Below are 15,988 nucleotides of genomic sequence, written 5' to 3'. Positions count from 1 at the left end.
CTACCAAATCTTCGGATTTAAAGCCATCTTGGCTAAAGTGAATGTGTCTGTTAAGAGATACTACAGAGTGGTATCAATTTATAATATAACATTTGAGTTTGTCTTTGAAGTAACCAATAGCCGACAGGGAGGTAATAATTTCCTAGGAAATTTTTCCCCCCTACCAAATCTTCGGATTTAAAGCCATCTTGGCTAAAGTGAATGTGTCTGTTAAGAGATACTACAGAGTGGTATCAATTTATAATATAACATTTGAGTTTGTCTTTGAAGTAACCAATAGCCGACAGGGAGGTAATAATTTCCTAGGAAATTTTTACCCCCCTACCAAATCTTCGGATTTAAAGCCATCTTGGCTAAAGTGAATGTGTCTGTTAAGAGATACTACAGAGTGGTATCAATTTATAATATAACATTTGAGTTTGTCTTTGAAGTAACCAATAGCCGACAGGGAGGTAATAATTTCCTAGGAAATTTTTACCCCCCTACCAAATCTTCGGATTTAAAGCCATCTTGGCTAAAGTGAATGTGTCTGTTAAGAGATACTACAGAGTGGTATCAATTTATAATATAACATTTGAGTTTGTCTTTGAAGTAACCAATAGCCGACAGGGAGGTAATAATTTCCTAGGAAATTTTTACTCCCCTACCAAATCTTCGGATTTAAAGCCATCTTGGCTAAAGTGAATGTGTCTGTTAAGAGATACTACAGAGTGGTATCAATTTATAATATAACATTTGAGTTTGTCTTTGAAGTAACCAATAGCCGACAGGGAGGTAATAATTTCCTAGGAAATTTTTACCCCCCTACCAAATCTTCGGATTTAAAGCCATCTTGGCTAAAGTAACTGTGTCTGTTAAGAGATACTACAGAGTGGTATCAATTTATAATATAACATTTGAGTTTGTCTTTGAAGTAACCAATAGCCGACAGGGAGGTAATAATTTCCTAGGAAATTTTTACCCCCCTACCAAATCTTCGGATTTAAAGCCATCTTGGCTAAAGTAACTGTGTCTGTTAAGAGATACTACAGAGTGGTATCAATTTATAATATAACATTTGAGTTTGTCTTTGAAGTAACCAATAGCCGACAGGGAGGTAATAATTTCCTAGGAAATTTTTACCCCCCTACCAAATCTTCGGATTTAAAGCCATCTTGGCTAAAGTGAATGTGTCTGTTAAGAGATACTACAGAGTGGTACCAATTTATAATATAACATTTGAGTTTGTCTTTGAAGTAACCAATAGCCGACAGGGAGGTAATAATTTCCTAGGAAATTTTTACCCCCCTACCAAATCTTCGGATTTAAAGCCATCTTGGCTAAAGTGAATGTGTCTGTTAAGAGATACTACAGAGTGGTATCAATTTATAATATAACATTTGAGTTTGTCTTTGAAGTAACCAATAGCCGACAGGGAGGTAATAATTTCCTAGGAAATTTTTACTCCCCTACCAAATCTTCGGATTTAAAGCCATCTTGGCTAAAGTGAATGTGTCTGTTAAGAGATACTACAGAGTGGTATCAATTTATAATATAACATTTGAGTTTGTCTTTGAAGTAACCAATAGCCGACAGGGAGGTAATAATTTCCTAGGAAATTTTTACCCCCCTACCAAATCTTCGGATTTAAAGCCATCTTGGCTAAAGTAACTGTGTCTGTTAAGAGATACTACAGAGTGGTATCAATTTATAATATAACATTTGAGTTTGTCTTTGAAGTAACCAATAGCCGACAGGGAGGTAATAATTTCCTAGGAAATTTTTACCCCCCTACCAAATCTTCGGATTTAAAGCCATCTTGGCTAAAGTGAATGTGTCTGTTAAGAGATACTACAGAGTGGTACCAATTTATAATATAACATTTGAGTTTGTCTTTGAAGTAACCAATAGCCGACAGGGAGGTAATAATTTCCTAGGAAATTTTTACCCCCCTACCAAATCTTCGGATTTAAAGCCATCTTGGCTAAAGTGAATGTGTCTGTTAAGAGGTACTACAGAGTGGTATCAATTTATAATATAACATTTGAGTTTGTCTTTGAAGTAACCAATAACCGACAGGGAGGTAATAATTTCCTAGGAAATTTTTACCCCCCTACCAAATCTTCGGATTTAAAGCCATTTTGACCAAAGTGAGTGCATACACTGAGAGATCACATTCAATTATATGAATTTTTAATGTGACTTTTGACTTTTCCTTTGAAGTTACCAGAAACCGACAAGGGGGTAAAGGTTTCCAGGGGGTAAAATTTTCCAGGGGGTAAAACTTTCCAGGGGTAAAAAATATCTGTGACACCGGTAATGATGAAGAGAGTCAAAGTTGCCAGTGGCAGCATAATCTCTATAAAACTGTCGGGACCGTTTGATCAGTGGTAAGTAGTGAGGCGGTAAAGAGGGGCGAAAAGTCGAAACTGTTTACTTAGGAATGTATTTGTCTGTGGCGTTATGCATAGTATTGACCAGAGAATCCCGAGTTTCAGAAAGTTCTGATTCTGCAGTTGGTGGAGGTAAATGATGAAGATGATCCTGAAGGTACGATCTGTAGGCAGTCCAATTTGCTTTATCGTATCAATAGATAGTACGGCGAGGAGAAGGCTGAGAAGTGGTAGTTACACGGGTCTGAATGTCTAGTTTGATTGGAGCATGATCGCTACCAATGAGATCAAGAACGTTAACACAGCTACGATGTGATATGTTGCTGGAAACAATAACTATATCTGGAGTAGTCTGACTCGTGGGACGAGTCGGTTTTGGAAGTGGCAGAGTCACTCCAGTAGTATGACTGGTGATGTAATTGAGGAAACGGTTCCGTTGCGTATGTGTCCGGTTATGTAAATTCACATCTGCCATAATTATGTTGGTGTGGAAGGTATTGGAGATATACTGAAAGAAACTGAACGGAATATCATGCCCAGGACGGATGTATATGGTTGCTACAGTCACATACAATTCCTGGTAGTATAATGATGTGATAAGGTGTTCAGGAAGATTGTACAGAGCCGGAGAATGACTCCGAAATGGGATAGAAAGTGAAAACCCAATCGCTACTCCCCCGTTGGCTCGCATAGCAGGTACAGTGCTATCTTGACGTAGCAATTGGAAGCGACGTATGCGGCATGACAATCGGGATGTGAGATGTGTCTCATTAAGGATAAAGGGATGGATTTGTTTTAATAAAAGTGCTTCGAAGAGCGGTTTATGCTGTGGTAAAGAACGGATGTTTAAGAACAAGAAAGAGAGCGCCATAATGCAGTGAATAATAATATGGATGGCTAGAGGATAGCTCTTAAACCTCGGTTTCGAGTGCATTTGAGTGACAAGACATTATTGCCGGAATATGTTGGGCAGATATTGGCGTGGAAAATTGCCTTAGCGGTGGTTTGAATTTGTTGGGCGATGTGATCTCGAAGGAATGAATGGATATTTTGTAGCGAGAAAGTAAGAAAGGTGAGAAGCTGATGGACAGTTACAGGTTGTTGTAAGATTGGATTGGCGGGTGATCAACCGAAAATATATTTATTTTTTATTTTATACGGGTACGGGAATAGGGTAACATTGAAATCTTTATTCATCAAATTTTGTTTTATCATTATAAAATAAGTTCCTACTCCCAGCCATTAGAGGGTTACGCCTTCTCTTTTCAACCATTTTCTTTTAGAGTGGTGGGTAGTAACAGTACTGTCTTATTGAGGTGGAAGGTGATGGGCATCAGTTTTAGTAAAACATTTATTGATTGCTGAAGAACTTGGAATGAATGGGTGCAAAGAAACGGCCACTAGAGGGTTTCGCCCTCTCTCTTGGCCAGGGGTGTGGGAGCATCAATTATTCTTTATTAAACTCATAGCTGGTCAAAGAGCTGTGAAACAATCATTGTTATCATACACTAACAAAAATCAAAAAATAAAGATATTAAACAACAATAACATTAATAATATGTGAATAATAACGAACTAGTAAGGAAATGTGCACATACAAAAGATAACAAAAAGGTGCGGAAAAAACTGAAACTAATGAATAACGTAGAAAATGGAAAAATGATGATGAGTGTGGTGCTCGTAAAGCCACAACACAACATATAGATGTTAGTATAAACAAATGCAGATTGATCTTCTGTCCTGGGGCGTCTCCGGACTGATGAGAAACATGGGGTAAGGCTAGATTACTGTTGTAGAGAGACAAGTGCTATGATGGAAAAAGATGTGGAAGATGTTGACGGATGAGTTGTTGACGGAAGAAGGTGGCATAGTGGTGAGCTGCTGGAAGAGTGCGGATGTACATGGAAAGCAAAACTCTGAGTTGTGTATAGCAGTACTTAGATTGAGATTCTTGTTGCAAATCAGTAAATATGGTGTCAAAAAGATATCCTTACGATCATGGAGACTGGTAGTTATGAACTTATAACGCAATTGTGCTATGTGTTGAACAAGCGGAGGAAAGGTAATTTTGTCGTACAAGTCTGTATTATGATACGGAAGTTTGATCCTAAATGCAAGACGAATGACATGTCTCTCTAGAATTACAAGTCTATTGTAAAATTTCGGAGGCGCTGAACACCAGGCTGTGTGTCCAAATGTAAGTATACTCCGCATAAATGCTTTGTATGTCCAGATGGTGTATCAAGACGATTAAATTGATGGAAGATATATATATATATATATATATATATATATATATATATATATATATATCTTCCATCAATTTAATCGTCTTGACACACCACCTGGACATTTAAGCAAAATAACAGATTTTTTTTTCATAAACTATATTTTTTTCTCATAAGTACCGGACTTAGTTACGTGTTTCTTTAGAATTGTAGACACAAAAGAAGTACCGGCGAACTCATAACAATACTCTCCGATTTCAGTTTAAGTGAGTCACCTCACCGTTTGTTTGGATGGGCACATGACTAGTGAAGGGCAGTGGGAATATTCTCGGTGGGAATGAAAATGAAAAATAGGAATATTCCCGGTTTTATCCCTGGCATATAAAGTCCCGAGAAGGAATTTATTTCCATTTTTTTACCTTATTTTCCAAATTTTCAAACAAAATATGAGTAATTACTTTATTTTTATTGATTATCATTTACTTCTAGGGCTTAGATAATTTGGAGGTTTAAAAAATGAAATTCGTTGGCTGTACTTTATATTATTAATTAATATATTTTTTTAAAATTCCATTTTCATTTGCACTCGAAAGTAGCAAAATACTAATTTATAAATTATAAAAACGAACCAGTTTGAAAATTATCTAGAATTTCTTTAGAGATAGAGGTGATGTGTTATCAATACACCCCGAAGCACCGTTAGTAATAGACGTCGGTCTGTCTGCTCTCTCTGACTCGAATTTCGTTCTGACGAAGAATCAGATATTGAAGAAAGAAATCTCTGTAGTTGTAAATACATATAAATTTAAAATGTAATGGTTTCACATCAAAATCAAAGTTGCTTCTCAGGAAGTGTCATTAGTACCAATGTTTCCGAACCTGTGTTAATTAGGATTTGTTTGCTTCTTTTTACGTATGTATTCTTGTCCAAAGCATTGTTGGAGAATTTTTGTAACGCAACATATATTGTTCGAAATAGCCTATCTTCTTAAATTAGAGATTTCATAGTACACAGAAAGAACACAGTAACAAAGCACAGTGTATCTCAAATCAATATTGTGTATATATGCCACAGACCTGTAGCCTGTCCAAAAATGTAGGGGGTCACGGCTGAAGTTAGGGGGGTCCGATCCAAGCATATTATAGTTCATTTGCCAGCCTACCGTGAAACTGTTAGGGTGCACCCAAAATTTAGGGAGGCGACCCTTCTAGACCCTTACTGGTTACGGGCTTGATATGCCATTACATGCACTGGGAACCTTACAAATTTCTCGGGAGACTACGTATGTTTTCCAGCAGTTACCAAACTATTTTGTTTATAACATTTTAAAATTTAATATGATTTTAAAACGCGTATTAGTAGTAGGATTAAATTTACAAGATCCACTTACATATAAATTTAAACTGTTTAGCGGTGTAGAGGTAGGAGGACTTTCCATACCAAATGTTTTTCCTGCATATTTACTCGCATGAAAGATGTAATTTTACGTATATTTATGTGTAGTCTCTAAAAATACATAATATATTAATAAAATAACACGATACAGTTCTTTATGTACATTTTAAAGAATCCTCTGGAGACAACAGTAAAAGGTGTACTGTGATAAAAACGAATTTTAGTGTGAAATCATAATATAGTAATAGAATGCAGTTTTCTTTGTTCATAATTCCCGGAATATTCCTATTTTTGGGAATCTTCCCGGGAATATTCGCTGGGAACTTACCCATCACTACATATAACTAATTCCCTTCTGTCGTATGTCCTTTACCTCTAGAACCAACGCGATTCAACACAGTTGTCTGGTGAACTTCTTTCTAGACAACTGCTTTTAAAAACAAAAGACAGGAAAAATATAATGAAAAACTTGTATTTCCAACTTAGAAATTACTTTTTCACAAACAATCTTTTACATTTTAAAAAAATTCAACAGTTAGTGTGTTTGAAAATGGATTTATTAAAGGTATATTAGAATAGACTTTCCAGCGAGGGTATGTCTTTGAACACTGAAAAATCAGAGACGGTATGCACCAAATACAACCAAGTTAAAACCTTGCGTTTAACTTACATCAACGAACAGTTTATTGAAATTAACTTACGGAAGCTTAGACATAACAAATCTATTGCTTCTTCAAAACAAAATATATCGGCAAGTGGAAGTTATCACGCACTGGGGGCACACTTTTTTTTTTTACTGTTCACCCGTCAAAGGGGTACACCCTTTCTTGGGAAAGAGAGGAGGGCAAAATTTACGGGAGAAAGGATAGCTATGGATGGTCTATGGGTAGTTTGGGATCAAAGAGGTATTATTTATTAATCTTTATTAAGCATCAATTGTGTCTAGCAATTTCTACATAGAAGATTTCTCTGCATTTCAGGATTTTTTAATTAATCTTTATTAAGCATCAATTGGTCTGCATCAATCAATTCCAAGGTGTAGATAGATCTGCATTCCAGGATCATCGCTTGCTGAAAGAAATATTGACATATACATACATACACATAAAAAGAAGCGAAAGTGACGAAGATGATACAGATGAAATAAAAGAAACGATAACAAAAACAAATAAATTATAGTAGTTAAGTGTAGGCAATGGGCATGTATCGGGTTTATATGAAATGAAGTGCAGTAGACGAGACAACACTTAGAAATTGTTAAAGTAACAAATGAGAGTTATCTTCTGTCTCGGGGCAACTCGAGACCAATGAGTGACAAGTGGAGGCCCTGGTTAGTAAAGAAGGATATCACAAGTGCAAAGATGGATAAACGTAGTGAGAATAATGATGTGGATGATATATGTCATATTGTAGTTTGTGAGGGTCATTGGCAGGGAGAGTCTGAGAGTACAAGGTCAGAAGATGTTGAAGAGGGGTATATATATATTTTGGAGGAACGTCATGAGCCATGTCAAGATGGATAGTATCAAAAAATACAGGATTATCGGAGCTCATGCGCTTGGTGATGTAGTTTGTGCGTAGATACTCTATATGGTGTAGAATAGGAGGAAAGGTGATACGGTGGTAGAGTGGAGCCGTAGGGAAAGGCAGGCGAATACGAAATGCAAGGCGTATAGCGTGCCTTTCAATAATCTGAAGGCGTTCATAGAAGGAGGCTGGTGCTGATATCCACGCAGTGTGTCCATGAGTTAGAAGAGGGCGTAAGAATACTTTGTATGTGGTAAGAATGGTATTAGAGTGCAATCCCCAAGATGTGCCAACTAATTTTCGAATAAGGTTGAGTCTGCGTGTACTTTGTAATTGAAGTTTCCGCTCGTGTGGTTTCCATTGAAGTTTGCGGTCATAGACTACTCCTAGATAAGTAACCTGCTTCGAGGAAGGTATGGCAGTACCATCAATGGTCAGGTCGAGACGATTTGGGTTTCGTCTGATACGTGAGCGTCTTTGTGGAGACTGAAAAACTATTGCTTGCGTTTTGTCAGAATTGACAGTCAGTTTCCAATGAGTGCACCAGTCAAGAAATGAATTTATAGCAGGCTGTAAAGTGCGATTGATATGCTGTACAGTAGTGCCCAAGCATAGAAACGCCGTGTCATCAGCAAACTGAAAAACTTTTACGTTTGTTGGCAAAGGAGGCATATCTGCTATGTACAGAAGGAATAACAGAGGTGAGAGAACGGAGCCCTGAGGTACACCAGAGTGTAGAAAGATTGGATATGATAGAGCGCTATTGATAGTAATGTAGGCAAGCCTAGAGGTAAGAAATGAGAGGATGAGCGGTATGTAGCACATTGGAAGGCGGAAACGGTGAAGTTTATACAGAAGCCCCATATGCCATACCTTATCGAAGGCTTTTTCTAAGTCAAAGAGTAAGAGACATGAGGGCCGAGATGGATTGTAATGACTGCTAATAGTAGTGGTAAGCCGAAGAAGTTGATCTGAGAGGTTGATGGCAGGTCTGAAGCCGGCTTGGTGAACTGGCAAGAGATTATAGGTGGTGAGATGGGTATGAAGGCGGTTCACAAGAATTTTTTCGAAGATCTTACTAAAGCACGAAGTAAGTTAAATAGGACGATAGGACGAAAGAGCCTGAGGGGGTTTATTGAGCTTAGAAAATAAGAGTATTTTAGAGACTTTCCATTGAGGAGGGTAAAAGCCGGTACGAAGAATGAAATTATAAACGGAAGCAAGGAAAATATTGAAGGAAGGAGGTGTAGCTTTGATGAGGCGATATGTGACTTTGTCGAAACCAGGTGCAGTATTTCTTTTAGAGTGGAGTACAGTGTCAATGTCGGAAGAAATGATTGGCTGAGTGAGAGGTTGTGCAGGATCAATGGTATGATTGCAATGAGGGCGTAGTTGCGGTCGGGTAGGATCTGTTAGGCGTTCGATATGTCGGTAAAGCTGAGTGGCAAAATGATGAGGAGGAGGCGTAAATATATCCTGAAAATAGTTAGCGAAGGCGTATGCCTTCTCGACATCTGTTTGAAGGGCATGACCTTGTTCGACAATGTTGTAAGTATTGCGAGCCTTAGTGCCAGTAAGTTGATGGAATTTTTGCCAATAAACGGAAGGTTTAGATGTTTCTGCAAGTCTATTGCAAGTATGGGCCCAGCGTCGACGTTTATAGGCTGCTAGATAGTTTCGTACCATTCTGTTCCACCGACGATGCTGACGCAGAGCTTCAGGATTTTGAGTGTGTAAGTAGTCTCGAAACGCCTGTCGAGATGCAGTAATAATGTAATGATATTGAGGTGGCACTGGAGGTTTATGAGGGTATATGCTTTTTAGGGGGATATTGGCCTCTGCTGCGTGTGTAATGATATTTGAAAGAGTATCGACGACGTGGAGAAGGTCAACGTCCGTGTTGGGAGGAGAAACTCCTCTTAGGGCCTGCTCGATATCGGATTGGTACGATTGCCAATTAGCTCTCTCATAATCATAATAGTGAATGGGCTCTCGAGAAATTTTTGGTGGTGCCGCACAAGGAACATCGAGAAGAATCGGTACACGGTCACTACCAAAAGGAGGCAGAATTCGTAAGTTGGATACAGTAAGACTAGAAGATGCTATGACGATATCTGGTGATGTCTGACTAATTGGGCGTGTTGCAGAAGGAAGATCTAAGATTTCTGCCGCAGTGGATTGGTTAATAAAATCTATAAAGCGTTGTTTTTCACCCAGCGATCGACTATGGAGATTGATATCAGCCATAATCAGGTAGTGACGGAAGTGGTTGTCTATATACTGAAAAAAGTTCTGTGGTATTCTATGACCTGGTCGGACATAAATAGTGCAGAATGTGATAGTTCTATTGCGTAAATAGACTGTAACAACATTATGTTCAGGAAGTTGCATGTGAGGAGGAAGAACATGTGTGCGGATAGGCAGATGGTTATAAGTGCCAATGGCAGTGCCGCCATGTGCTCGAGCTATATGCCGTGGACAGTCGAACCGAGTGAACTGATATCCGGAGAGTTTGACTTGATGAAGTGGGGTAAGAAAAGTCTCATTTAGAGCAAAAGCATGAAATTTTTCCTCACGGAGGAGCTCTTCAAACATAAGCTTGTGAGTGTTGAGTGAGCGGATGTTTAAGAAGAAAAAGGTATATGCCATAATGTAACAGATCGAAGCCATATTAGACAGAGGTTTCAAGTGATGAGATATGGAAGTGGACTGTGTTTCCGGAATATGTGGCATGGAGCTGAAGATTGAAAAGAAGTTTTGCAGCAGCTGTAACTTGTGATAAAATGTGAGTGCGCAAGAAGGGATGGATATTTTGTAGTACAACTGTTGTGAAGCGCAGAAGATCTTCCACCGTGAGAGGTGTACGCAAAGAATTGTTCGGAAGAGTTGAGGAATCTATTGTACGAATGGGAACTGTAAGTTCTGGTTTTTCAGGTTGTGGTGCTGGTCTGGCGCGGCACTTGTAACTATAGGTAGGATGATCACCAGAACAGGTAAGGCAGTGTGGAGCTTGGTTGTGATTGCTACAAGATGATGTGGAATGTGGTCCGGAACAATAACCACACTTTGGAGTATTTGGACACTGAGATGTTGGGTGCTGGTTGTAGGTTTGACAGCGCTCACACCTGATGGGCAGAGGAGGGGGTGAGCGAGATGGTTCTACCCTGTAGCGGCGACGATAGATGAAAGCACCATGCTGTAACAGATCGTCTATTTTGTCCTTAGAATCTGTTAGAAGACGAATCATGTACGTCGGTCCGGTATTGTTTTTAATACGGAGGCACTTCTTAAAAGAGTATTCCTCAAGACGTAACTCTGCTTCTATTTCTTCCTCGGTGTATTCTGGCGGAACACCTCGAATTACAACTGAGAGCTTTGGTGCTCGGCGTGGTGGAGGTTGCGTCTTTTTGGTACTACTAGACAGCGATTGGAGCTTTGCATTTGGGCCGAATATCTCGTAGGAGGCTTTATTGCGCAAAGTAGTGCCAAAATGGGGATCAAAAGATTTTATGATTACCCCGTTTTTGGTCCGGACAATTTCCTGGATATTCGCCCTTGGAGGATATTTGACTATTTGGAGATAGATATGCTTTTCTGTTTTGAATCGGGTGTCAAATCCAGTAAGTAGGAAGTTATACAACTGAGAACGACCGGTGGAGTGTCTAGTATCTGTACCAGAAGTAGCAGCAGTATCAGACGCGGTGTTGGTGCCAGGATGTGAGGTGGATGGATCGGTATTAGGATGGACAATGTCCATAGCACCAGTATCCATCAATAGTGCTTCGGCCCATGTAGATGGAAGAGGTGAGCGAGAGCGGTTACTGTCATTGTCTGAAGGATGACGTGCGCTTTGCGTGCGAGGACGTTTAGGCGAATTTGAAGGTGTAGAAGCTGCAGAGTCTCCTCGCGGAGGTTTGGGACCACTCCCCTTAGCCGGTTGCGAGTGCCCTCGGGGCATAGCAACCCTCACGCTCTTATGTACAGCCGACTAGGTAAAGGTAATAGGTAGAAACCACCCCGTTTGGATAGGTGCTTAGGTGGCCAAACACAGCAATACAGAAAGCTAGCAGCGTAGGCGTTGTCCTAGCTCAGGCCCGTCTACGTTACGTCGATTCTTTCTCGCTATGAAGGCAGGAAACCCGAACAAGTCGGAGGAGCAAGGTATTTGCAAAAAACAGCTGTTTGACGTGTGGTACGTCACAGCTGATATGAAGATGGGGGCACACGTCGACAATTGAATATAAAAGTGAGGAATCTTGAAGTAACTATGGCCGGCTTTGTGTGTTATGATATCAAGAAAGCAAAATGTTTTACATAAACAAAAATAACATACATTTTATGTAAATGTATATCTTTCATTAGCAATTATTCTGTGTTTCAACTTTGTCTTTTATCCTGAGTAAATATCCTTAAATTTCATCCTGATGCACTGTTGCGCCATCTCTGGGCTTTGTTCTTACTTATTATTTTAAAATTTATATATTTTTCTTTTTTTATAGTACTAACGAGGAAGGTCCATAAACCCTGAGAGTTGGATTTTGATGAAAATTAGTGACAAGATTCAGTTTGAGTTGCTAAGTAACGTAGTAATAGTCATTCGATGCGCAAATACTTCGTTGAGCTGCTACACCGACGCCATCTTGAAATCCTGTAGGCAATGTCCAAGAATACCCTCTTAGCACAAAAATGAAAAAGCTTTTGATATATCTGACTTCAGTATTGCAAACTAAGGTAAATCATCTATATGTGAGAGTACTTCCAGTACATGACCGCCATGTTGAAAGGCGCCATATTGAATCGTCGTCAAATATGATAAATGGCAAGGGGATCATGTGGGGTATTAAATAGAATTGGAATTTACTCCTGAATTCATTTCCGTAACCAAAGTTTAGATATATGTTTTCACTTCAGAGTTAAGAGCTCTCTCGCTCACAGGAACATACAAAAACTGAGCAAGTAAATTTGTGATATGAAATGCGGCCGTGCAAACACTTGCATGATTTTAACTAATGCAATAGTAGTTATTTGATCTACAATAGAAACTATACCAATCAGATCTTGAGACTAGTGAGAGATATCGTTAATTAAATTGAAATGCCTGTAGTGAAAAATGGAATAGCAGCACTGTAACAAATTATACCTATTTCAAAATCGCTATATATATGAGTATGTGTGTGTTGCGATTATGCATATCATTTAAATGCTGTAATATAAGTTAGGTGGAACGGCACATATGGTTTTAAAGAATCTGTCTTGAAGTTATTAGAAAATTAATAGAAAAAATATTAGAAAAATAATATAAACTATTGCACATAAGCAAACATTAACCTACTAACCTTTTGCTCTTCAATTGTGATTATGGAGATCCAAAACGTAGTGATTAGCACACAGCATCATGGAGCAGTGCAAACACTTAACAAATGCACTTTCGTCACAATCTTCAAGACCACAGACACTATTTTCTACTAGTCTTCAGAACATTTGTAAATGAACCAACTATTGCTCCTGTTACGTACTCACATTTTTGCCATGTATATGCAAGCATGTCCTTTAGGATTGGCCACAAAATTGATGATACACAACAGAATGCATTTTCTTTATGAAAATTCTGCCATATAACTTGTACACCGAACAAGTGAACATCTGCTACAATCAGTTATTTATCACAGTTTTGATATGAAAACTAGTCTTGCCCTTATTATAAGCAAGTGTTTTATCGTTAAAGGTGGAAAGATGCAGATATTTAATTATTTTATATTGAAGGGAAAAGGAAGAAAGAGGCTTGTTTTATGGATTGCAACTTGGAATTGAATCTTGTAATAATCTTTACTGCCACATATTTTTAGCAGTTGTGCATGCATTCTCTTATCACTATTAGCAGAACAGACACAAGAAAAGTGAATTCTAAGTTTCCAGGTGTATCTTCTAAGAATTGGCTGTGAACTGATAATTTAAATCTCCTTCATTGTTCAATGTGGCAGCAATAAATCGATTGTATTTAGAGAAACTGTCAATAAATACATTAAAGTATTTTAACTTCGTAATATGCACGGTAAATTATAGTTCGTCATATATGAGTATTGGAAAGGAACGCAATATTCTGCAACAATGATGGTGTTTCCGTAAGGTTTCTAGATTGGAGAATAAAACTTAAAACACTATAATGGACCACGTAAAATTGCCTAAAAGAGATTTTTGGTTTGATACAATTCAACGTCCCACACGAATACTACGCTAAAGGTGACGTGGACCTATTGATTATAGTGGAAACCGAACCATTTTGGTCGTTCAACTAATATGTACCAGTTTATATAATTTTTCTAATATATATCCGAACAATCCTTTGGTATTCTCTGCTTCTGAGTACTGTTAGGCATGTGTTTCATCGACCAACAGTCTATTCCATCGCACTTTGAAATAGGTATAACTTGTAGCATGCTGATATTTCATTTTTCACTAAAGAAATTTCAATTTAATTAACGATTTCTCTTTCTAGTCTCAAGATCTGATTGGTATAGTTGCTATTGTACTGCATTAGTTAAAATCATGCAAGTGCTCCCACGACCGTGTTTCATGACACAAGTTTAACTCGCACAGTTTTTATATGTTCCTGTGGGTAAGAAAGCTCTTAACTCTGAAGTGAAAATTGATATCTAAATTTTGGTTACGGAAATGAATTCAGGAGTAAACTCCAGTGCTATTTGATACCCCACATGACCCCCTTGCCATTTATCACATTTGTCGGCGATTCAATATGGCGCCTTTCAAGATGGCGGTCATGCACTGGAAGTACTCTCGCATATAGATGATCTACCTTGGTTTACAATACTGAAGTCAGATATATCAAAAGTTTTATCATTTTTGTGCTAAAAGGGTATTCTTGGACATTGCCTACAGGATTTCAAGATGGCGTCGGTGTAGCAGCTCAACGAAGCATTTGCGCATCGAGTGACTATTACTACGTTACTTAGCAACTCGAACTGAATCTTGTCACAAATTTTCATCAAAATTCAACTCTCACGGTTTATGGACTTTCCTCGTAAGTGAATTTGCTAAGTTTTAAACTCATTTTTATAAGTTCGTTGTTTTTGCTTGAACCTTAAAATTATTAGTAGAGATACAAGAGCTTCGGAAAGAAAGTAGTTTTGTAAATTAAAAAGCAAAGTTTTCACCAAAAGAGAACGATACTATTTTTTCATAATGACCATCGGGTAAGACCGTTCCCATATTTTATATATATATATATATATATATATATATATATATATATATATATATATATATATATATATATATATATATATATATATATATATATATAAGCGTTGTTCAAAATATTTATGAAGTTGAAAAACAATGCTGTCAAGGATCGATCAGGGGAGCAGAATTGTCTTCAGTGGCGTATTTCGGAGGCTATCGGGCTGAAGTCCCCCCTCCCGAAATAAATTTGTTAGTTTTTCGCATTCCACGTACAACAATAATCCTTCTTACCATTTCTAAGAATGTAACTCACTTTCCATTTCCTTATGCTCTTTGTTCAGAAATAATACTGTATTTGTCAAATTTCATTCCATGTAAGAACTTAATCCTTTTGTTCTTTCTTTCGTCCTTTCTAATCTTCTGTTTCTTTTTCTTGACGTTACTTTCTTTCATTTTGCCTATCATACTTTATCGACCGTTGTCAGTTGTGATTCAATACGGTCGTCATCAGTAACACCAAATCTAAGAGGAGTTGATACGAGAAACTGGTGTTCCACACAAACTTGCGCGGATATCAACATGACAGAACTTTAGTTATTATAACAAAGGAAGAATTATATCGTTTAGTTATTTTGAAAAGAAGGAAATATTTGAATTTAAGACAATCAAAACGGGGGAATAATTAGCCCGGGAAATTAGGAAGGTCAAGAGGATGCTTTCTTTTTCTTGTATGAATATAATAAAAGGTTAGGTTCACTCCTAAATTTTTGTATCCTATCATATAGGATTTATCGGTCTGCAATTCTTGCCATTATAACTTCAATTTATGCATAAATTAAATATATTTAATCCTTAAACTCAGATGGGCAATTGCCCACTTCCTTCCTTGTGTTAGGCATAGCCCCTCGAAACAAAATCCTAAATACGCCTTATTCTAGGCGATGTAGATGAAGTAGTAGTACATATCAGTATTACAAACCACTGCCGTGAACACATTCTAAAATCTGAATACATGTATATTTATAATTGGTGTTTCTAATTAGGCATCCACAAAGATCCACGTTAAAATTATTTTATAATAGTATAAATAATGACTTCCCCAAAACTATGAAGATAGAATATCAATTATGTATGACGCAACAATGCTCTTTGAGCAAGATGATGATAATCTCAATAACATTACAGGAATCGTTACAGAAATCTGACGCATATCATATACTCTTTAGTTAACAGATGTAACATTAAGATTATGGTGAAAAATATTC

Source organism: Thermobia domestica, chromosome 14 (genome assembly GCF_964235325.1).
Source record: "Thermobia domestica chromosome 14, izTheDome1.hap1.1, whole genome shotgun sequence".
Classification (NCBI taxonomy): Eukaryota; Metazoa; Arthropoda; class Insecta; order Zygentoma; family Lepismatidae; genus Thermobia; species Thermobia domestica.
This window is presented reverse-complemented; position numbering follows the sequence as displayed.